At 44.7% G+C, this 24,720-nt stretch overlaps 1 long non-coding RNA gene across 1 annotated transcript in view; it reads right to left on the reverse strand.

Moving 5' to 3' along the window:
• The window catches only part of LOC103007039 (uncharacterized), a 35,669-nt gene that overhangs the window by 3,571 nt on the left and 7,378 nt on the right, over positions 1–24,720 (reverse strand). Inside the window, exon 3 of the long non-coding RNA XR_452006.2 lies at positions 345–547. This is a non-coding gene — a long non-coding RNA (uncharacterized LOC103007039). The remainder of the gene's footprint in view (positions 1–344; positions 548–24,720) is intronic.

Below are 24,720 nucleotides of genomic sequence, written 5' to 3' on the forward strand. Positions count from 1 at the left end.
CCCAGAAGCAGCGCTGGGTACCATTCTGCCTCTCGGACCTCCATCCAGTTGGGGCTCCCCACACCCTGCCCACCGCTCTCCATTCTGAAAATACTCTGCTCACCGAACTGAGTAGGAATGAGGAATTAGGAGGAGCCAATTACCCAAAAGGGATAAAAGATATACGTATACATATTTTTCACTTTGAAAGAGAGATCTCTGAAGTCCCCACATTACCAATTTTATAACTGTTGACAATATCAACTTTAAATAAGGTATATATTCATGACCACATGGCAGCTGAAGTGAAAATAAATCCCACATGAAATCCTAATGAAAATAAGTTCTTAAAATAAAGTCCTTACCCTTTTTTGTCAATAACTTTGCAGATGATTCCGCATTTGTTTCCTTTCTCCACCTCTGACTCTGTTTCTGGAACGACAGTGATGTGGCAAAAGGGGAGGGGGAAGAGGGATGGGCTTTAAAGCCAGAAAGATGGATTCGATTCCTGGCCCTGCCACGTACCAACTTTGTAGCTCCGGCTCTCTCCGGAACCCCAGCTGTCTATCTGCAAAAGAGAGATGATAATACAGGCATCAATACCACAAGCCTGCTAAAAAAGATTAGAAATTATGTATGACTAGCATGTGAAGTAGTGTCTGGCACGTAGTAGGTGCTCATTAAATGATGGCGGTGACCATGATGTCTGCATCCCATAGCGCACAACAATACCATCACATAGCTCCATCGCACCTCCCTCACCATTCCTCGGTAAAAGCTGTTCTGCTAATCTTCACCAGTAAACGCCGCGTTTGCAAGTTCTCTCTGCCTGTGCAGGAGCTAAGCAGATTGAGAGCTGGGGGCAAGAAAACCATTTCGGAGGTTCCTGCCATTGCTCAAATGAGCAATCATGAAGACCTGACCTGGCCTAGGAGACACTTCCGAGATAAAGTCACTAGGATGGGCGGTTGGTTGGATGTGTGAGAGTCAGGAGCAAGGACAAAGATTCCTCCAACTTTTCAAACCTGTTTGACTGCAAAAAGGTGCCGTTAGAAGAACTGGCTCTACAGTAGGTCCGTATTAGCTATCTATTTTATGTATACTAGTGTGTATATGTCAATAGCACAGGGGACTCTACTCAATACTCTGTAATGACCTATATGGGAAAAGAATCTAAAAAAGAGTGGATAGATGTATAACTGTAGATGTAGATGTAGATGTATAACTGATTCACTTTGCTGTACAGCAGAAACTAACACAGCACTGTAAATGAACTATACTCCAATAAAAATTTTTTTAAAAAAAGAAGAACTGGCTCTCAGAAAGAAAAGGAAATAATCAAAATGGTTGGGGCATGCCAATCATGGAATAGTTTAGCTTCTCTTTTTGAAACATCCAGGGAAGGCTTACATATCCCAGAGAGAGGAAGTGACTTGTCCACAGGTTCCCATAGGAAACCAGGGACAAGCAAAGACCCCCATCGTGCCTCAAGGGCAAACACCCAAGGGCACCTCAAGGGCAAACACCAAGCACAAAAATACAAGCCAGCTGCAAGGGAATAGGACCCCAGACTGTGAGGTCTAATTACCCAAAGTCATAGACAAATGGTCAAGATCATTCTCCCAAATAAAAAATGTTTTCTTTCTCCAGGCTTAGCCCTTCTGAGGACACAGGCTGGCGGCATGACCATCAGCTGGAATACTGTCAGATCAGATAGTCAGCAAATGTTTACTCAGGGCCTACCAGATTGGAGTTCGCCTAGAGAGGTGACATTACTGGCTCCCCTTAGGATTCAACCAGCTTACGCACACATATGGGGTCAGAGACCACTGTTTGTTCTCCAGAATAAGTTCATTTGTTTCTCTCCGAGTGATCCACAAATAGTGGCTTCTTGCGGTGATGACCAGGGACTCTCTGTGCTCCATGACCCAGGCTGGATGCACTTGGCTGTCACACTCAGAAAGCTGTCATAGAAAGATCTTCCAGTGCCAATCTTCCTTCTCCCTCTGTTTGCCACTGGATCACCAGAAAAGGCAGATGGTACACTGCAAACACATCCATAAACCAAGCAAATGTGAACTATGTTGATAATGGAAATCCAGCACTGGGCACACCAGCCCACGGGGACCCTGGATGGGAATGGGAAGCAAGCTTCAGGTCAACATGGGAAGGACATCCTCACTCGTTACGAGGATGCCCTACAGAGTCAGCTTTCTCCACCAGCACCAGCTGTGAAAACTCTCCATGCCTCAATTTCCACATCTTTAAACAGAAATGTTGCTTACTACCTCCTAAGTTAGAGATGAGCATAGAGATACACCACATGGAGGTTTTAGCACAGTGACTGCCACGTGGTAAGCACCCAATAAACATTGACTGCTCTTAATCCCATTCAATGAAGGAGTGGGCTACCTCAGCCCACTATCATGTACTTTTTCACTCAGAATTTGGACCCCTTTGTCAATAATATTGCAGAGGAGATTTCAGCTTGGGTGGGAAATAGACACTATTTTGCTTACTCCAAAGCCACTTTCCCTGCTGAGACTCTGAAATCTGAAGTCCAGCTACATCGTTTCTTTGTGGGCGTCTGCATCACCCCATGTCCACTCAGCCAATGTTCACACGACACCTGTTATGTCCAAAGCATCGGGCACTAGGTGTCAACAGTGGGGAATTTTAACCACAAAGGCTGGGCAAGCTTGTTTACACCCAGCCAATGTGGCCATGGTGCGAACGACCCTGGGAAGGGGACACGGAACAGCCTACATGCACTAATCAAAAGAAGACTTGTTTTCTATTTCTGCTTTTGGGATTATTCAAGGGATTGGCAAGTGACCGAGCTGCTTGACCACGACACCAGAACTGCTACCGAAAACACCCTGCCAAGTGTGATGCTTGTTTATCAAAACAAGGTTTAAAAAAATCTTTTCTTTCAGTTTCCATTCTATTTCCTAATTGAGAAATGCATAATCCCAGGAGAAAATCAGCTCTCATTCCTCTGTCTTTTTCTGTCTCTCTCTGTCTCTCCCCCCCTCTGTCTCCTTCTGTCTCCCTCAGTCTCCCTTGGTCTCCTCCCTCCCTCTTTCCCTCTCCCCAGACCCCCTCCAGCTTTTATCATTTTAAGCTGTATGCATGCCATTCTTCAGGGGATTAAAGTCAAATTTAGTCTTCTGCAATTGTTATTACCTACCCATTGGCTTATGAGATGCATTTGCCTGCATTTGTAATGCATCAATAACTTCCACTCTCCTCCACTTGTAAACAATGCATTATATTAAATAGCCTGTGTCTAGCCTTGTATTGAAAGAGACGATAAATTAGGACTTCCAGTTCTTGGTTTTTACTGATTCCTAAGCCTGCCAGTTACGTGCCTGTCCGCCCCACTGAACATTCTCTCTAAAGCTGAGAATGCACAAAGCCCTTGTTCATCGTTCTCCTGTCTCCATCACTGCTGCCGGCTGTCAGTTTCACACCACCAAGCAGATTGTAATTGGCAGGATGAGGTGCAGAAATAGGGAATGGTTTGAATATGTGGTTCTCACCACACACACACACACACACACACACACACACACACACACACATACAGTCTTTCTGGCTTATGATATTCTGCAAATTTAGGGACTTGATATGTCCCTAAATCAGAACCCACAAGGGCTGCCCTCATTCGCTAGCCTGTGAATTGGAAGCAGAGAAAGGGAACACAATGCAATCAACACCTAGCGCTGTCCTAATCCAGGGCAAGGCTTGCCGGATCCTGGAAGGATGTTGCTTTGGGAATATGCCCTGCTGGGAGCCAGCCCTTGTGCTTTGTTGGGCGGCTTCCCTGGGATCTGAGATCTGCTAGCTTCCTGAGAGTCAAAACTGTCCTGCTCAGCCTTGAGTGAGGTCCAGAAGCAAGGAGCAAACTCTAGCTCAGAGAATGTCGGGTAGTTTTTGGGGACCGTTTCCTTCCCAGAAATGAAAAGTCAACATCAATCTTACCACGCAGTGTATTCCAATGTCTACCGTTCTTATACAAATTCAAACCCAGCTGAATGAGATCACTTAGAGCGGGGGTTTCTGAGCCTCAGCCATAGTGATATTCTAAACCAGGTGATTCTTTGTGGTGGGGACTGTCCTGTGCACTGCAGGATGTTTAACAGCATCTCTGGGATCTAGTATCTACTTACTAGATGCCGGGAACAACACGCCCTAATTCGAGACAATCAAAAATGTCTCTAGACCTTGCCAAATGGCCCCTGCAGGGCGAAATCAGCCTTGGTTGAGAACCGCAACAACTGAGAGTTATATTTAGTCCCGACGTCTGCCCGGGAGTTGAAGAATTTCAGACCTAATAGAAACAAGAGAGTTCCTCTACTCCTATGCTTCTCAAAGTGTGGTCCCCCGGCCAGTATCACCTAGAAACTTGTTAGAGATGCAAATTATGACGCCCCATCCCACACAGACTAAGCCGAAAACCCTGGGGCGAGGCCCAGCATTCTGTTTTAATAAGCCTTCCAGGTGATTCTGCCCCAAGTGAAAGTCTGAGAACTATTGTGCTATTTCAACACTCACCTTTTACAGATGGAAAAACTAAGACCCAGAGAGGTGAAGGGACTGCCCCAAAGTCACACAGCTACCGTAGCTTCAGATCTTCCACTGCCCAGACGTTTACTCCACTTGAGAACTGTCTACCAATTAAGCTGAGACTGGATTTAACCGTCTTTCTGTTCATACTCCCTTCCTGCTAGCAGTGGGGTATGTGGCAGTGCACCTGGTGTGAGTGTGGGTCTGTATATGTCTGTGGGTGATCTCTGTGTTTGTGTCTACATGTGTGCAAGTCTCATGTGTGTGCAGAAGGCCCACAAAGGAGAGAGGCTGAGGTTCCCATCGAGTGGCCCTGCTCGGGCTCTCAGGCCCCCATCTCTGATCACAGGATCAGTAACCTGGGACAGCTTCTGGTGGCTTGTCCTGCAGTTTGAGGGCCAGTGGCAGGCATGGATTTTGTAAGGCAGATTTCGGCAGGCAGAAACTGACATGTCCCTTCTTTCAGATGGGATGACGATGAAAATTCATCTCTTGGGGCCTTCCAGAAAACACCCATGTTAATCCACGGTCAATAGGTTGACGATTTTTGACTGAAATTCAAACAGTCTTTGTGATTTTTACCCACTGCTCCCCGCCCCGTCCCGAACTGATCAATTGCTAGAAGTAAGAACAGTTATTTTCACATCAGATAGATGGGGCCTCTGACCCCTAGTCTTGTGTGAACATTAATAGTTTAAAAATAAATATCAGATTTTGGGCATGAGCCACCAGTTCTCCTTGCTTGGCCCTGCAATAAACCTCTCTCTTCTCAAATAAATAAATAAATAAATAAATATATATTTTATATATATATATATATATATACACATACATACATATATATCAGATTTTTCTAGCTCAGAAGAAGCTCTGAACTGCTGTCCAACTTAAATATTGATTTTAGTCAAGTGTAGATGTATTGGGGTGGCTATAGAAATATTGTATTTAGGAGACAGGACAGCTCGAGCTGAAATTCACAATGGAGCTTGGAGCTTGGGAAAGAACCCTGGACCCCTGACTTCAATCAACACGGTTACACGGTTACATTCAGACAAAGAGTCTCTCTCTGACCAGCTTTAACCAGGCTTCTCTGAGCTCTCTGCTCAGCTAGGCTCAGCCTTGGGCTTCTACCTCTGTCCTTGTAGATTCCAGTTTTAGCAAGAATGCTACTAAGTCAGTTTAGAGTGAATCTTCACCCTCAATATCTGATCAAATTTCCTCATCCCCACCAACACCCCCCTGAGTGGTATCAGCTCCCCTGGGCCTGCCTTCAGAAAGAATCCTGTTGGGTCAGTTTAGCAAGAATGCAGCTCTTCCCAATGTTTCCTCTTAGTAATTTCCCATCCACGGACCCCTACCCTGCTCCTTGGCTAGAAATCTCCACTTTTCCTTCTTGTTTTCAGAGTTGGGCCCCATCTCTCTATCCTACTGTAAAACCCCACTCTGGTAGTCCCTCTGAACAAAGCCTTCCTTACCATCTCTAACAAGTGTCATGAGTAATTTTCCTTTAACTGTTCACACGTCAGACAGGATTTATCCATTGTGAAAGCTGAAACAGACTCTTACTTGACAGATACCTGGGATGGGGGAGGGCTGGTCCTTGGACTTGGGTTTGGGCAGCAGCTGTGAAAAGCTCGGCTGCAGAGGCCAGATGAGGCCGTGCTTCCCTACCCAGGACTCAACACTTCTCTGAGCTCCTAGAAATGGGAAGATTCCATTCCCCGGAAAGAATTACTCAATAGATCTGCAGGGAGAGGCCCCAGATGAAATTGCCTTTGGACCATACGAAATTGCCTTCTTATAATCAAAAATGGTAGAATGCTGGCAAGCTCCCAGGGTTCAATGTCATAGCATTCATGAGTCTCTTAAGAGCTGTGTTGTGAACGCCCACTGTGTCCACAAGGACTTAAGGCACAACAGGGGAGAGGGGAGGGAAAGGACACAGGCGGCTTCAAAGAGTTTACAATCAAATTCAAGATGCAGAAAACTAAAAATTTGCTCTTGTGTTATTCCTGAGTCAGAAAACTCAGAATGTAGCTCTGTACTTCTCCTATAGCTGCTTGTCTTTTTTTTTTTTTTTTTTTTTTTTTTTTTAAAGTTTTTTAGTTGATTTTTATTTATTTATTTATTTATTTATTTATTTTTGGCTGTGTTGGGTCTTCGGTTCGTGCGAGGGCTTTCTCCAGTTGCGGCAAGCGGGGGCCACTCTTCATCGCGGTGCGGGGACCGCTCTTCATCGCGGTGCGCGGGCCTCTCTCCATCGCGGCCCCTCCCGTCGCGGGGCACAGGCTCCAGACGCGCAGGCTCAGCAACTGTGGCTCACGGGCCCAGCCGCTCCGTGGCATGCGGGATCTTCCCAGACCAGGGCTCGAACCCGTGTCCCCTGCATTAGCAGGCAGACTCCCAACCACTGCGCCACCAGGGAAGCCCCTAGCTGCTTGTCTTTATGGGGAAGTTTCCTTAACACCGGAAGTTATACCTTGACTTAAAAAAAAGAAGAAAACTGTGGTCTCTGGTGATAATCTGCACTTATTAAGTATGCTTGTTTACTTTAAAATCATTTTTGTTTCTTGCAGGTGAAAGCCAGCTATAAGAAAAACAATGTTGGAAGGGATAAGTTAGGAATTGGGGATTAACAGATACATGCCACTATATGTAAAATAGATAAGCAAGATAATAGATAACAAGGACCTACGGTATAGCACGGGGAACTATATTCAATTTTTCATAATAACTTGTAATGGAAAAAATCTGAAAATGAATAGATATATTTATATGTATAACTGAATCACTTTGCTGTACACCTGAAACACTGTAAATCAACTCTACTTCGATTTTTAAAAATACAAATGAAAAATAAAAAAGGAAAGAAAAAAAACAACGTTCTGTGGACCATACGATGAAAGGCTGCCAAAACTTGCTTCCTGCACAAGGAATGGGCCTCTTGCAGGACTAGGCAGAAATCAGTGGGCAGAGATCTGGAACAGAGCACCTTGGATTGTGTCTGAGCTGGTGGCTGTCCGCAAGCTGTGTGCTACCGGTTCACGACAAGTAAGTACAGAAATTGCAAGTAATCATCTAAAAACACTTATAGCAATTTGACATAGTAATTTTATTTCTGTTGACTCTAATAATAAAAAATTGGAGTTTGAATTTTGCATGTTTGGGTTTTTTATTCCATTTTTCCAGTTATTCAATGTTATTATATTTTACAAAATTATCAGTCCACAATGGATTGGAATTTTTTTAATATAAATTTATTTATTTTATTTATTTTATTTTTGGCTGTGTTGAGTCTTCGTTGCTGCGAGCGGGCTTTCTCTAGTTGTGGCGAGCAGGGGCTACTCTTTGTTGTGGTGCGTGGGAGTTATTGCAGTGGCTTCTCTTGTGGCAGAGCACGGGCTCTAGGCGTGTGGGCTTCAGTAGTTGTGGTACACGGGCTCTGTAGTTGTGGCTCGTGGGCTCTAGAGCACAGGCTCAGTAGTTGTGGCACACGGGCTTAGTTGCTTGGCCACATGTGGGAATCTTCCCGGACCAGGGCTCGAACCCATATCCCCTGCACTGGCAGACGGATTCTTAACCACTGCGCCACCAGGGAAGTCCTGGAATTTTTTTACGTCCTTTACCACAGATGACTGAGAAGCACTGATGTACAGGAAGGTAGACATCAGCTTAAAGTAAACAAACAATGGCATTCTCATAATATTTTTATCTAACAGGTCCTGTTATAAAGGCTTGCAACATAAATGTTATTTACTTCTCACGACCCTTTAAGGCAGAAACTATTACTCCTCTGATCTCACAGATAAGGAAACCAAAGGAGAGAGAAGATAACTCACTTTCCCAGTGTTGCACAAGTGAGATGAGAATTCAGGAAGTTTGGCTCCTGAGTCCGTGCTAGTGACCTTTGTCTTGAGACTCTATAATAGGAAGAGCTTGACTCACATGTAAGTGGTAACATATAAAGAAAATCAAGAAATGGTTAACACCAAAACTCCGGAAGGAAGACCCCGCTGGGAGGAAGGAAGGCAGGGAATTAATTGGAGAGGTGCACAGGCCAAGCTTTGGGGTCTGGTCATGTTTTATGCCTTAACCTGGTAAGGGATATACGCAAGTGTTCATTCTACTATTATTCTTCAACAGTACACAACACATTTTATACACTTTTATGTGTATGATATATTTCACGGTTTGAATTTATATATATACATACATATATATATATATATATATATATATATATATATATATATATATATATATACACACACACACATGTGTGCGTGTATGTATGTATTCTTTTTTAAAGCCTAACTAGAGTGAGTTGTCAACCAATGGTACCCACAGGCTCTGGAGAGGGTGAGCGCCCCCTAATGGAGCAGACAAGTACAGCCATTCCCCTCCAGCAGGCACAGGGCAGGTGGGAGGTCAGGAAATGATCCAGAGTTTCCTTCCATTGCTCCTAGTCTAAGATTCTTCCTTAAGTCACATTCTAGAACTCACAGGAAGGAAGAAGCTCACATTACCTGAGAATCTGAACCAACACCTTTATAAAGCAATGCAGAATTAACATTTAAGGCTGACGGAAATGCCACACTTGAAAAAAACGTACAAGAGCACAATTTACAGTGATAGAGGTACTGAGGAAATTCTTGATATATTCCAAGAGCTTTCACTCATTGTATGTGATTTATACATTAATACCGATGTGAGTGAGATGGGGCCCACTTCAGCAAACAGGTGAAGCTACTTGTCTTATAAGAGGCTGAGGTGAAATGTGTTTGCATTACACAAGAACTCTTCTTGCTGTGTGGAGGGCTTAATGTTGCTAAGGAAAGTCTGGGCTTGCAAGGTTTGAACCATTTGGGGTGTCCTGCCAACAGTCACGTGAGACAAAGACATGGATGCCTACTCATCAAGAGAGCCGGGTTGGTGTGCCAAGCAATTCAACAAGCACGGGACTGACGATTCCCGGGTCTCACACCAAACCAACCGAATCAGCATTTCGTGGGAGCAGAGCCCAGAAATCTGCATTTCCACAAATCACCTCCCCCACCCCATGACTCTAACTGAGATATTCCCAGGACCATTTAAGATACACCAGGTGAATTAAGAGCAAATGTTTTATAAACATAAAATCCGGGCTGAATCTTCTTTCTGTCACTCACTAGTTGTATGGCCTTGGGGTTATTTAACTTCACTGAGCCTCAATAGTCTCATCTGTAAAATGGATGATAATATTACTTACCTCTCAGAGTGACTGGGAAGATTTAATTAGAGGGTGTATACAAAGCACTTGGCATATAATAAATGCTCAAAACTTTTAGCTGTGTTTATTTACTATCATTTATGCATATCCATAATATACAAGGCAATGTGGGGAAGGGGTAGAGAGAAGAATACAAAAAAAGAACAAAATAGCCCCCTACCTTCAAGGAAATTATATCTAGTGAGGTTACATTTAAAGTTTTCCTATAAATTTTCCAGGAAAAAAAAATTCTCAACTTTCTGGGATTATCAAGGTGTTACCAGCCTGAGTCAAAACCACTTTAAAACTCTTGATCTTATTCAGGAATCACCTTTATAAGTCAGAGGCGGGAAATCTTCTGGGAATATGTATGAGCCTAAAAGCTAACCCTCCTTGGAACCAGACTAGGTACTAGGAGTGACTTTAAACTACCAATTGTTGACCAAGAGTTTACCAGCCTGTGTCCTCTCCCTCACACTGAGCCTTTGCACCAATGGGTTTGATGCTGGAAAGCATTACAGCCTTAGGAGACATGCAAGAGTGCTCTCAGCCGCTGTTTATGGATCTCCTTCAAACGCCCCTTTATGGGATGGTAGCTCCCAGGACCCTGTTGACCTATATATGCCAACTGAGGAAAGCAGGGGGTAAAGGAGACTTTCCCAGACCTGACCCCATTAAAATCCATCCCCTCTGAAAAGAAACCAGACCCCCTATGAAAGCACCTCTGATTCTGCAAGGTTCCATGGTAATGTTTTATAAGCACTATTGTCAATTCTCTGTGCCAAGGGAGGAATATCATTAGCAGCTATTTTTCAAAATTATAGCTAATTCCAAAATCATATCTGGGGTCTCTAAGACTGCAAAATGCTTCAGAGAAATCACCCCATCCAAACTGAGCCAGGCAAAGCTTAAAAGTTGTACCCCTGCCCTCACCTGAACTCCTCTCTTACCTGTGTCCATTCGAGAGATAAGCAGTGAACACCACCAGAGCTGATGTAAAACAACCCGAAGCTGATTTCCCTTCCTTCTGATTCAAACCCAGTTAGAGTTGATAAGAAAGGGTTTTAATTCAAAAGGCCTCTTAGTAAAATTATAGACTGCATAGAGCATAACTAAGTGAGAGCTACTGAATAAGTTGAAATAAGAACTTTATCACTTTTGCTAATTATGTCAAGAAGAAATTTAAATCAAGAGTTTCTCAGGGGGCTTCCCTGGTGGCGCAGTGGTTGAGAGTCTGCCTGCCAGTGCAGGGAACACAGGTTCGAGCCCTGGTCTGGGAAGATCCCACATGCCGCGGAGCAACTGGGACCGTGGGCCACAATTGCTGAGCCTGCACATCTGGAGCCTGTGCTCCGCAACAAGAGAGGCTGTGATAGTGAGAGGCCCACGCACCGCGATGAAGAATGGCCCCCACTTGCCACAACTAGAGGAAGCCCTCGCACAGAAACGAAGACCCAACACAGCCAAAAATAAATAAATAATTAAATAATTTTAAAAAATAATAATAATAATTAAACCTGATCTTGGTCATGCAAGTGTTCACAGTGCTTTAAAAAAAAAAACAAAAAACAAAGTTTCTCAGGAGGAACAATGGTTGGATAATCCATCAGATAAATGTTAACTCCTTATCAAGAAAAGAGTTATGATGCTTAACTTGGTACAGTGATTTCAGTGGTAGTTCTTTAAAATATTGATGCCAGACCCTACCTCCAGAGCAATTCAGACCAATTAAATCAGAATTCCTGGGGGCTGGGCCAAGGCATCAGTATTTTTTGAAAGATTCCCAAGTGGTTCCAATGGGCAGCCTGGGATGAGACCTACTGCCTTAGTTAACAGAGCTCAGTTACCTGAGGTAAATGCTGTTTTTAAAGCAGTTTGACTTTTTCCCTGAGCACCAGACAAATCATGTTGATTAATTAGCATTTTCCAAACAACAGCAATGAATTAACTGCTGCTAATGTTCAGACCATGGAATTAGACATGACTCCTAGGCATCAGATTCATCTCCCCCAGATAGAAGGTTGAACAAGGATTTCCGAGAATGAGTGCTTGGCAGACAAGAATCAGAGACAGGTTGACCCTGACTGAGCAAGTACCATGTAGGGAACAAGAAGACAAAACTACGAGCTCATTTCTATACATCCACTCAAATATTTATTAAGTGTGCCAAGCACTGTGCTAGGGTATGGAGAGTCTGAGATTAAGGGAATATAACTGATGCTCCCACAGTAACTGACTGTCTTAGGGGGAGAAAGAAACATAGACAAAACTTTCCAGGCATGCAATATGTAGTTGAAGTACACAGCAGGTACTTGGGGAGCACAGAGACCTCGAGATTACAGATGAGGATTCCTGGAGCCAGTAACTGAGATGAATCTAGAAGGGTGGGTGGAAGTCTGCTAGGTCAGTGGGGTCTATAACCTGTGCCAAAGTGAGGAGGAGCTTGACTAGTTCTGGAAACAACACAAGTGACAGATAAAGCTGGAGAGATAGGCAAGGAGCTGAAGTTAAAGATGCTTGTATGCCATCTAAGGATTTTGGATTTAACCTTGGAAGTGATGGGGGTTATTGATGGATTTCAAGTAGGACAGTGACATGATCAGGTTCACATTCAGAATGTTCACTCTAGCAGTTTATAGAGCCTTGCCACTCAAAGTGTGGTCCACAAACTGGCATCATCAAGATCACATGGGAGCTTGTTAGAAATAAAAAAACAAAACAAAACAAAACCCCCCACAAATCTCAATTCCCATCCCAAATGTACTAAATCAAAATCTGTTTTTTTTTTTTTTTTTTTTTTTTGGCCAAGCCACTGGCATGCTGGATCTTAGTTCCCCAACCAGGGATCTAACCCGTGTCCCTTAACAGTAGAAGTGCAGCGTCTTAACCACTGGACTGCCAGGGAAGTCCCAGAATCTGCATTTTAACAACCTCCCCAGATGATTCACATGCACATTAAAGTTTGAGATGCACAGTTAAAAAGGAGAAATTTTCATGAAAAAGAGAGATAAAACTTTATGAAGACCAGTTAGGAGGCTATGGCAACGATTTGTTAAACCATCCTTTGAAACAGCTCTTTAACAAACCCCTATGGATAGACCCTCATCCGAAACATCCAGCTGATGAGTGAAACACTCAAGCAACACTTGTATAGACAAGCTGAGTTTTTTCTTCAAATTACCTTCATTTCCCACTAGATTAGCCAGAATGCTACAGACACAACCACAGCATGAGAACCACAGGTCATGTGCACTGGAATATGCAGTGGTATCTACTGTGGAATTTCAGGTAAAGTTTCAGCAGAAGGGAGGAAAAGTTCCTTCATCTAGTTTTGCTAGTGCATATAGGCAATGAGACCATAGTCTTTCTCTATCTCAAACGCCATAGGTGGGGTGAACACTACCTTGGTAGTGGGGAATCAGAGACCCAGACTAAAATCAATTGTGAACTTTAAAATTGCTGATTGGTTATGCTGAGAGATACATAAACAGAGACAGAGGTAGACAGACAGAGATAGAGAATCTGAAAAGAGAGATGGGAGAGGCTGTGTGTCTTGGGGGGGTCTTTGGTGGAGGTAATTTCCTCTGTTTGATCGTGGGCAAGAGTGACAATGGGACTTAGCTGGGCCTCCCCCAAGGCACTCCTTTTTATCAGAAAATAGCCTTCCCACAGAAGTGAATCTTGAAGACTTTGAAAAAAGAAGTGTGATCTACTAGGTAAGAAGTAGGGGGTTTAAAAGGACAAACAAGCAATTAGTCTATAAATGAGCAGAACTGTACCTCATCTTTAACAATCAACGTGTTATTGAACGAGGTGTACAATTGGACTGGGGTTAAATTAAACCTATTTTAAGCCCATTCTGGGAATTTGCTATCTAAAGGAATCCTTTGTAAGGTGGATAATCACCCACTAACGAAGCTTTTGTTCAATCTGGAGTTCTACAAAGGTGAAGTTCCCAAACAGTCTGTGACTGGAAGATCACCCCACAGATATCTGGTGGAGTACAATTTGTCTGTGTGCCAGAGAAATGAGCTCTGTAAAGAAAGCCCAGTGGTTAGGGAACCCACCCTTGAAAGGAAATAGAGTCCTGCCTTTGAGGAAAGTGGATCTGTAGAAAGATATAATAACACATAACTTGGTGACTACAAGAGAATCTAAGACCCAAGGGTCAAGTGAAGCAAGTGGAAGACTGATAAGGAGAGAGTAGGTGGATTAGTAGACAGCACCTTGGAGACAGACGGAAAAAAGGGTGAGTGAGCACCGGAAGTCTGGAGAGTGTACCTAAATCACAATGAAATCCTTCTTTATTCATCTCAAGATTTGTAGTGCTGGTATCCAGAATGTTTCAAAATTCTGTTAATTCAATTACCTGAGGGGCATCTGTGAATTCTTAACTAGGTAGAGAGACATTCTGGCTGGGAGCAATGTAATAGACAAGCGATTTAGTGTTAATCAAGTGATCTTGCATATCCTGACTCTAAGTGCCAAAAGGAGCTGTTCTTCTGTGCTGGACTTCTTGGAATGCCTTCACAGAAAAGATGGAACTTGGATGGGAAATTGAAAGATGGGCAAAGTTTGGTGATTTGGAAAGGGGGGGAAAAAAGGGAAACAATTAAATCCAGATGTATAGCTATTTAAGACTCTCTCTTTAAGTTACCAAGCATAAGTCATGGACTCCCAAATAAAAAGATACATCCATTTATAAGCATGGTATGGGACTCCAAGAAAGAGCCCAGGGTCAGGAGATAAGGGCCAAGCATATTCCTCTTCCCAAAAGCCATCTAAGATCATCCTCAGAACCTCACACTTTCTATAAAGTAGAATGCCCCCTTCCTACAGGGCAAGGCTGAATGAGAAGGAGGTTGGGAGATACAGAAGCACCAGTCCAATGAATCAAAAGAGAATTCAAGGGATGAAAAAGAAATCCAAGAGATGGGTCAGTGAAAGGGTCAGAAAGGGGTTAAGTAGAGTCAAAAGAAGTCCCATTTAGATTTCAACCAAGATCAGTACCAGCTATTTCTCAAAAGCTTCTAAGACTTCACGTAACTTAGCAACTGACCTGTTTGTTTTTGTTTTGTTTTTATCCAAGTCAGTTTCTCTGTAGTTATTATCAGAAAAAAAAAAATCCTTAGGATTGTGCATTTACTGAGGGATGAGAAGTAAGGGGGGAAAAATATGTACTATGTCCTGTTTGGTAAGGTTGTGACAAGACGGGACAGGAAAAAGATGAGCAAAAGGTCCAATCCTTGGGGTCCTGAAAAGAAAAATCAAAGCCTGAAGGCCATCCCTGGCATCCAGATGTACTTTCAGGAGAGTGTGCCCCAGAAAGCCCTTGGTGGGACAGTTCCTTGAGATACTTCAGAATTTTATTCATCGCCTACCTGAAAATCAGAATGAAACCACGTGATCAGTCTTCCTAGACCCCCTGTGGTATCCCACATTGAACCAAACGGGCTGGAAAATAAGTTGGGCTCTCTCACAGTTGACCTGGGGCCCCACGAGAGCCCTTAGCCCTCCGTCCCCACCAGATTCCTGTTCTCTCTTTGTAGTGAAGAATATTTGGAAATGCCATGGGCAGTGAATTCTCCCAGTTGTCAGGGACGAATCACTGGAATGGTAGAGAGAAACACACACACACACACACACACACACACACACACACACACACACACACATCCCTTGTCCTCTCCTGGCTGCTGCCATGCTGTGGCAGCTGCAGGCACAGCGCCCAGGTTTCGCACTAGCCAGGCTACATAATATCCAATATCAGCACCACCCTGGCGGACAGCTCATAGCAGGGCCCTCTGTGGAGCTTGTCCTAGAAATGCATTCAAAACTCCCAGTAAGGCAAAGAAAGCAAACTTGCTCATATGCTCAGCTGCCCCTTTCTGTCTGCCCTGAGACAGAGCCAAGAAGTTCTGCGACCCTCTCTTGGCTTAAGGAGGGTTCTCACAACTCCCCCCCAAGATGTCCATATAGCTTTTCACTTTAGAGTGTTAGGCACCTAGAGGTAGATGGTTATTTCTACGGGTTTAGACCTCAGTGATGCCACCAGGAATTCCAGGTCTATCTTTCCATTCTGCCACCCTTAGTTTGTTGGCTTTCTGTCATCTAATGGTCTCAGGATAGCTGCGCCTGCTCCAGGTATCACATCTGCATTCAAGAAAGATAGAAAGGAGAAGGGATGTCACTGTAGTCCATTTTATTAAGAAAACAAGGGTTTTCCCTGAAGCATCCAGAGATGCTCATTTAGGTCTCATTGGCCAGTACTGTCAGATGACCACTTCTAGCTGCAAAGGAGGCTGGGAGAATGAGTATTTAGCTTTCTCGCCCTTTTGTAGTCAAAGGATGCAAGGCAGAAGTTAACATGTCTGCCATAAGCAAAAAACATAACCACTGTGAGGCAACTTCCTAATCTATAAAATGCAATAATTCTAGCACACCTATTTCATAGACATGATGTGAACCTATTGGGCATGGTTCCCATAGAATACAGGACACACAGGCACATCCGGTTCCAGAACAAACACTGGATATTTCATAGTCATCACAGGAAGCATGCAAGCAAAACTCTGGCTTACAATGTGATGTTAATGTCTATAAAGAACTTTTGAGACAAGAAAGGTACACATCAATATAAAAGTAATAGGGGGACTTCCCTAGTGGCACAGTGGTTAAGAATCTGCCTGCTAATGCAGGGGACACGGGTTTGAGCCCTGGGCTGGGAAGATCCCACATGTCACGGAGCAACTCAGCCCATGCGCCACAACTACTGAGCCTGTGCTCTAGAGCCCATGCGCCACAACTACTGAGCCCACGTGCCACAACTACTGAAGCTCGCGTGCCTAGAGCCTGTGTTCCACAACAAGAGAAGCCATTGCAATGAGAGGCCCGGGCATCACAACAAAGAGTAGCCCCTGCTCGCCGCAACTAGAGAAAGCCCGCGTGAAGCAACAAAGACCCAACACAGCCAAAAATAAATAAATAAATAAACCAACTTATTAAAAAAAAAAGTAATAGGAAGCTTGAATCTTCATGACCTCAAAAGGCTGATAAATTTGACTACGTTAAAATTAAAATTATCCCTAATTTGCAGAGGAGAAGCTCAGAGAGGTTAAGTAACTTGCCCAAGGTTACATAGTTAACAATATTCATGACAATAATCGCTACCATTTATGAAACACCTAGTATGTACATACAATACATGTAATCCCACAACAACCCGGCAAGACAGGTATCATTATCCCTATTAAGCTAATCTAGCTGGCAGGTCAGGAGAACCAGAATGGGAACCAAGGGCTGTCTGATTCCAAAGCTCTTCCTGTCCCACCTTAATGTGGTCTGTACGAGGCCTTTCTACCTCCAGAGATGGGACCCAGGAATGATCAAAAATAATGTTCAAGCAGGTCAGTTCTGGGACCTGCACTTTCAATAAATAGATCAAACTACTGCAGATTAGCTAAGGGGAGAGGGCTATTCAGCCTAAACTATGATGAAGCAAAAACTCTGACACACCCTTGCCTGGTGGCCTGCTGATAAATGAGCCGGGCTCTCAATTCTGGAGCTCATCCACCTACCGCAGATCCCTGGCCAGCTTCCCAGCTGTCCCACAGCTTCTTCTCGCCCCTCAGGAAGAATTCTCCTCCTCAAAAGACATTCCCCCGTCCAACCTGGTGTAGCACCTGAGATACCTACCATGTTGAGGGGACCTTGAAAAGTGGCCATATCTCTGGGAGATGTCATTTATGCTGAGTTTGTTAGAAGTTAATTTAATTCATTCCCTTTTTAATAGACAGTCATCTAAGAACAAAAGGAAATGGAACCTCTTGTGGGTTACATATTTTGAAAAGAAGAGGGGCACTAGGTTAGGTAAAATGGGAAGAGCACTGGATGGAGAGTCTGAAGCCCTGGATTCTGATTGCAGCTGTGCTTCTCTGTTTTTTTTTTTTTAATAAATTTATTTATTTATCTATTTATTTATTTATGGCTGTGTTGGGTCTTCATTGCTGCGTGTGGGCTTTCTCTAGTTTCAGCGAGCAGGGGCTACTCTTTGCTGCGGTGCGCGGGCTTCTCATTTTTGTGGCTTCTCGTGTTGCGGAGCACGGGCTCTAGGCACGCAGGCTTCAGTAGTTGCGGCACACAGGCTCAGTAGTTGTGGCTTGCAGACTCTAGAGCGCAGGCTCAATAGTTATGGCGCACGGGGTTAGTTGCTCCGCGGCATGTGGAATCTTCCCGGACCAGGGCTTGAACCCGTGTCCCCTGCATTGGCAGGCGGATTCTTAACCCCTGTGCCTCCAGGGAAGTCCCTGTGCTTCTCTGTTGATTGGTTGACTTGGGTAAGTCTTTTCAACTGCATGAGCTTCAGGGTCTTTTATATCTCAGGCCCTGGAGTGGCAGGAAGCCGGTCTGGAGAGGCAGCTTTCTGAAAAAGGGGTCAGGATCCTGCTTAGCCACTAGGTATTATGAGGTCTCTGAGTGAAATTTTTTAGGGCAACTGATTAGGGGCAGAGGTAGGTGGATGGAGATGTAATGCAGGGAGCAGCTGTCACCACTCACTGAAAAATCCAGGAAGACTACATCCACCTGGATTTCCAGGCGAGGAGAAAAGGGCTATGCTTGTCTTTGCAGACATCCAGCCCCATGTTACCCTTCCATGCAGGAACGTGAGTGGCCATGGTTTCCCTTCCTCGGCAAAGAGTGCTCTTAACTGAGAACCGTTTTTGAGCAGCTTGTTTGCTGGTATGTCAAATAGAATGAAGCTTCTTTATTCAGTCAAGAGATTGAATCCAGCATCGGCTTCCTTCGAGGCACTGTGAGCAATGCAGAGAATCCTGGAAGAAGACACACCTGGAAGAAGAGCGCCAACTTGTGTCAAGTCCAATGCTAGGAGGTTTGCATCCACTATCTCATTAGATTTCAGAGGTCAAAAGGAATAAATTGCCATGAGAGATTCAGATGATAATAATAATCATAATAGAGATAATATGCTATGGGGAAGTCTCTTCATTTCCCCCCTCCCTTTCTTAGTTTTCCCCTAATCATCCTGGCTTCTATGTCCTGAGCTTCCTTCCTGCCGTGTGAGGCCTGTGAGCCTGTCTTTGGTCTCAGTCATAAAGTGATTCTGGAAAAGAGAAGAGATTGGTCTCGATAGGCTGAGATCCCCCAGGGTGGCCTTGACCAAAATGGAGACTTCCATGGAGAAGAGCAGGAAAGAACAGTTCCCCAGAGAATGGGGCATTAAGGAAAGGGCATCCCTAGGAAGTGATCCATCACTCGTGACATGTAAAATGGAGCTGGGAAGAGTCAGAGGGCAGGGACCAAAAGAAAGGAGTTCCCTGACTAATGCCCAGAAGAAGGAACTGGATGTGTCCCTTGCAGGTCTCATCTCTCCCCCCAGCTTCCACCCGACAGTGACACCACCTAGGAATCAGGTAGTGAGCTGAGCCTCCCTCAACGCAAGGACTCCAAGTTTTAATCCCAATTAGACTCTCCATTTGCTGCTTGACCCTTGATCTCTTAAGTAGTGTCTACACAATCCCAAAACATCAGTTGAATCAAAAAATTTAGCCAGACATTTACCTAGAAGTCTGGGCTCCAAATTTCTGGACCAATTTGAAAGGATGCATTTATTGAATTGAATAAATTGGCCAGATGTTTTCCCTTCATTTTGGCATGGCCTGGGGTCCATATCTGGTTACAGCACTAGACCCTAAGGGGAAGGATGAATGAGAAATGAACGTGCATTTGTTAAACCCACGGTTCTGCTTACTGCACTTTGCTTGAAGAAACTAGAATGAGTACGCTACGTTTCTGTGAAGCAAATCTATGCAAAGAGCCCCCTCCGTGTTGATGACCCTTCTTTAGTAACAACTATAATTCACAGGGCATTTGACTATCACATTATTTATAAAGCACTATCCCATTATGATTTCATTGAAACTCAATGCAAAACAAAATATTATTTTTCTTATTTCACAATCAAGAATCAATATTCTCTCACCCATAAGGATCACCTGCCTCTGGTATAACCTAAATAAAATCCAGACTTCCTGTGCCTGTTACCAGGCTCAACTCTTGGGATCTGAGATTTGGGGATCATTCATACCCAAAAGAAAGCAAATCTGGCTCCAAAAAAAGACCTTACAGAAACTTGCAGTCAAGATGATGCAATAAGTTCAAAATTTGGTGGACCTTTCTGCTCCAACTCATAGCATTGATAGATAACATGCTTTTTAGAAAACATTTAAACATGGATAGCTTGACTCAAAAGCCAATAAACATCCCCACGTGCTATCGATGGAACAAAAAAACAAGGGTGAGTGTGAGCAAGATTGAAGCCACAGCTGCTGGATCCAGGCTCCAGGGGCAGCAGTGGCAGCTGGGAACTCCGCTCCAGTAGACAGCGGTCACTCAAAGTGTTCTTTGTGAGACTGAGGACCACATCTGGGATCATTCTAGAAGCCACAAGCAGGGTGGTGCTCCTCTACTTCCCCAAGCCCTTCCACTTTGCTCTTAAAAAGAGGTTTTAAAAACCACTGCTGAACAGAGGATTTTTAGGGCAGTGAAAGTACTCTGTATGATACTATAACGGTGGATACATGTCATTAGACATTTTTCCAAGCCCACAGAACGTACCACACCTAATGAACCCTAATGTAACTCACTGGACCTTGAGTGATAATGACGTGTCCATGTACTTTCATCAATTATAACAGATGTGCTGCTCTGATGGGGGTGTTGGTAATGGGGGAGGCATGCAGGGGGCGGCGGGAGGCACAGTCCGTGGGAACTCTCTGTACTTTCTGCTCAGTTTTGCCTTGAACCTAAAACTGCTCTGAAAAATAAAGCCTATTTTGAAAAAAACTGCTGCTGAGAGCTCCCTTATTCCGTGTTTATTCTGAACCGGGGGCCTGGGAGTCTGGAGTTGGCTGCAGGAGGATCCAGACGTGGTCTTTTTTTTTTTTTTTTAAGAGTCTTTTTTTAAAATAAATTTATTTATTTTTATTTATTTATTTTGGGCTGCGCTGGGTCTTGGTTGCTGCGCACGAACTCTCTCTAGTTGCGGCGAGCGGGGGCTACTCTTCGCTGGGGTACACGGGCTTATTGCGGTGGCCTCTCTCACTGAGGAGCACGGGCTCTAGGCGCGCAGGCCTAGTTGCTCCGCAGCATGCGGGATCCTCCCGGACCAGGGCTCGAACCCGTGTCCCCCGCACAGGCGGGAGGACTCCCAACCACTGTGCCACCAGGGAAGCCCCCAAAGGCACTCTTATAACCAGGAACTAACCAAACTAACCACTGATCTGGCTGGGTCAAATGTTGCTTAGGGACAAATAAGATGAGACCTCCCATTCTTCTATGCTGGTGGCCCCACCTCTCACCAGTCACTAAGTATTGGAGTGCCCCGGGTGCTATCTTCAACCTCTTTGGGCTCTATCTACACTCACTCCTCTATAGTGTTCCTATCGCTTGATGCTTTCCAAATTTATGCGAGTAGCCTTGACCTCCCCCTCTGAGCTCTAAGCTCACATAAATAAATTCTGTGAGGACAGAGCTTGTCTTAACTCATCTGTGCATCCCTGATGGTACCCATGGCAATACTGAGACAGTAGGTCTTGGTGAGAGGTGCTGCATTAAATTTTCTGCTTCCCAAACACAAAGGCGAGATTGGTCATGCAGCTTGCAGAGTCCAGTACTCATTGCTCAGGCCCGTGGTTTCACTCTCAGGACACTTGAGGATGACTTGTCCTTGTGGCATTCCAGGGCTCTGTTCATCTTTGCTCCCACATGAATGCCACGCTCCTCCCAGCCTTGACCGAAATACCATCACCAACACAGATTTTCAGCTCCCACACAACTGGAAACACAGCCGAAATTATTCAGCTCAATCAGAATGATTTCTAGAATAAATCCAAGAAGCTCTTGGGATAAGACAGGAGGGGATTTCTCCGAGACTTAGCAGAGACAGTTGGTATAAGTTACCATTGGAATAGTGTACCCATGTGGTAGCCTCTAAAATAACCCCCCATCATTCCCACCCTCGGTATTCACACTTTTGTGTAATCCCCTCCCCTTGAGTGTGGGCTGTATATATTGACTCACTTCTAATGAATAGAGTATGGCAGAAATGATGGTATGCCAGTTCCAAGATTCAGTTATAAAAAGACTATGGCTTCCTTTGGGGGCTGCGCTTGAGGCAGCCCCATGGAGAGGCGCACGTGGCCAGGCCCTGAGGCCTGCCGACAGCCACGTGAGTGAGTGTGAAAGCAGAGTCTCCTCCAGTTGAACCTGGAGACCCAGCTGACAACTTGACTGCAGCCTTGTGAGGGACCTTGAGCCAGAACTGCTGGCTAAGCTGCTCCCAGATTCCTGACCCACTTAGAACTGTCAGATAATAAATATTCGCTGTTTTCAGCCACTGTATTTTGGAGTGACTTGTAATGCAGCAATAGATAACTAATACACCAACTTTAACATGGATTGACCCTACAGCTCTGGATACCAATTTAGCCTTTTCCCACAATTGTTCAGATGTTAACACACACGTTCAATTGTGACACACACGTTCAGCTCAGTTGTTAAGCGCGTGTTAGTACTTCCTTTCATAGTTGGATGCTAAACACAGTACTGAAATATAACATATTCATTTAAATGCACAGGAAAGCTTTCAGACACTGCCTTACCTCGGGTCCCCGAGAAAGCGGCCTGCATCAAATCTTAGGTGCAAACACATTACCAGTGATGCAATCCCAGGGCCACCAGGGTGAGGGGGGAGAGGGAAGAGAGGCGGGGAAGGATGGAGACAAATGCAGAGTGGTAATTACCAAGCTGGCTGCAGCGTCACAAAACAAGACAGCCAGCTGCTCAGACACACCGGAAGTCTCCAGAAAGACCATATGGAGTCAGGGCACCTGGAACAGTCCAGGAGGGGGAGAAGAAAGGAGTCATCTATTCGTTGTTCCTTCCTGTCTCCTGTCTCAGCCAATGGGACATCACAACCCCCCAAACTTGCAGGTTATGTTATCCAGCTCCTCCGGGAAAACCGAATCTCATGTGGGGATCTGGGAACTCCCCTAAAACCAAAGCTTCTGTAGGTGCGTCGGGTCATCCCTGGGCACTGGAGCCGCTGTGGCTATCGCTACAGCAGACGCTATGGAGGCCTTGCCAAAGTCTGGCCCTCGCTCAGGGGAGGCTGAGACAGATGGCAGTATTAGGAGATGAGGTGACAGAGGAAGCAGCTGGGGTTCTTCATTGATCAGACAGCCAAGAACTAGAGGGTAGGTGAGGCTGAGCAAATCGGGGCGGAATATAAACCGGGTCTGGAACAGATGTACACACAGATGAACACCTAGTCATGGGGATGCTACTTTTATACTTGAACTGTGTGTGTGTGTGTGTGTGTGCATGTGCATTACACATTCAGGTGTTACCTGTATTGACTCAGACTTTATTATTTGTCCCCAAGGAAGAGCCACCCTATACGGGAGGCTTAGGGGAGAGGTTCTGCATCTCTGAGCAGTTTTGTTTCATGGAGACATCCTTATTCCTCAGGAGATTCCACTTTCCTGGAAACTTAATATTATTTAATTCCATTGTCTGGTTTCATATCATGATGTCACCAAGAATACAGGAAGATGGGAGCTAACGCAAGATGAGATGGCAACTAAAACCTGAATCAATCCTACAGAGGGCTCTGGAGCTAAGAAGGCCCTTCAGGGTTGTCCCAACTTGAAGGCAAGGGACCCGGCCTTTGTATCCCGGTATTAGCCAGTCATGGGGCAGGCCCCTCCCTGAGGAGGATGGAACCTTGGATGATGCAGTTTCTTGCTGCCAGAGCAAATCTCAGCGAAAGACACAATTCTGAGCCCTTCGAAGCCAGTGTTCCTGGTGACCAGGGTTGGAGCATCAGCCCCAAAAAGGGGATCTAGGTGGGATGCCACCGTATCCATGAGAGTTGGCTAAACTTCTCATGGTGAGAATTACAACTTAGTCTAACTCTGGTTTTCCTCCAAAACTGAGCACACTGATTCACCCTAGATGTTTTCCCAGAGTCAAAAAGGCTTCCCATTAGTTGTCATAAAAGATTCCCAAGATGTGTTGAGAATGATCATGTGATGTTTCTTTCTGGGCTTAGATGATTTCCTGATTTACCAGAGTGAAGGAACAGGAGCCAGGCCAGAGATAACCCCAAATTCCAGGAACTTTTTCCTTTACAAATACTCTGAAATACAGATTCAGCTTTCTTAACCACCATGCCTGGATTTCTTTGTCCCACCTGACCCAAAGGGCAAACCCAGCTATTTGCTCTAGTCCAAGAGACCACTGTCCTGTCGACTCCTTAGACTTAAAGAAACTAGCACAGGAAAATAAAATAGCTTCACTCCTAGGTCAGAAATCTCATAACCCTCTCCCCACTACAGGTATGGCCAACCTCTTTACAGATTCTCCCTCACCTACCTCATGCCCCTCCTGCTGCCACAAAGACTGCAGAATCCTGTCACTGTGCCCAAGTCCTCAAACTTTGCTTACTCAGCAAGGCCTCCAGGAGCCCCTGGTTCCCAAAAGCCAGTGTTTCTCAAAGTGCAGACTGACTGCTTTGGGCTCTGACATAGCAGGGAATGGGCCCCTACCCTGGCTTTTTTCGGAGCAGCTGCTTTCTTTTTGTTTTGTTGTTGTTGCTTTTTATCTGTTTTACACACTGTTCTTTATGTAAGTTGTTTTCTGAAGGAAGTTCAAGAAAATCAATTTGAAAATCTCTCTTCTTATTCAACATTGAAGTGTTTAGCATTAACGACATGAAACTGACCTCCGTTTCAGTGACTAGGCTTCTGTTTCTGAGCATAAGTGCCCATCTCTCCGACTCTTGCTAATTTCCCACTTTAACTGGGAAACTGTGGGCTATAGCCCTTAGCAGTATCTAGCTGGCA

The sequence above is a fragment of the Balaenoptera acutorostrata genome, chromosome 6 (assembly GCF_949987535.1).
Source record: "Balaenoptera acutorostrata chromosome 6, mBalAcu1.1, whole genome shotgun sequence".
Lineage (NCBI taxonomy): Eukaryota > Metazoa > Chordata > Mammalia > Artiodactyla > Balaenopteridae > Balaenoptera > Balaenoptera acutorostrata.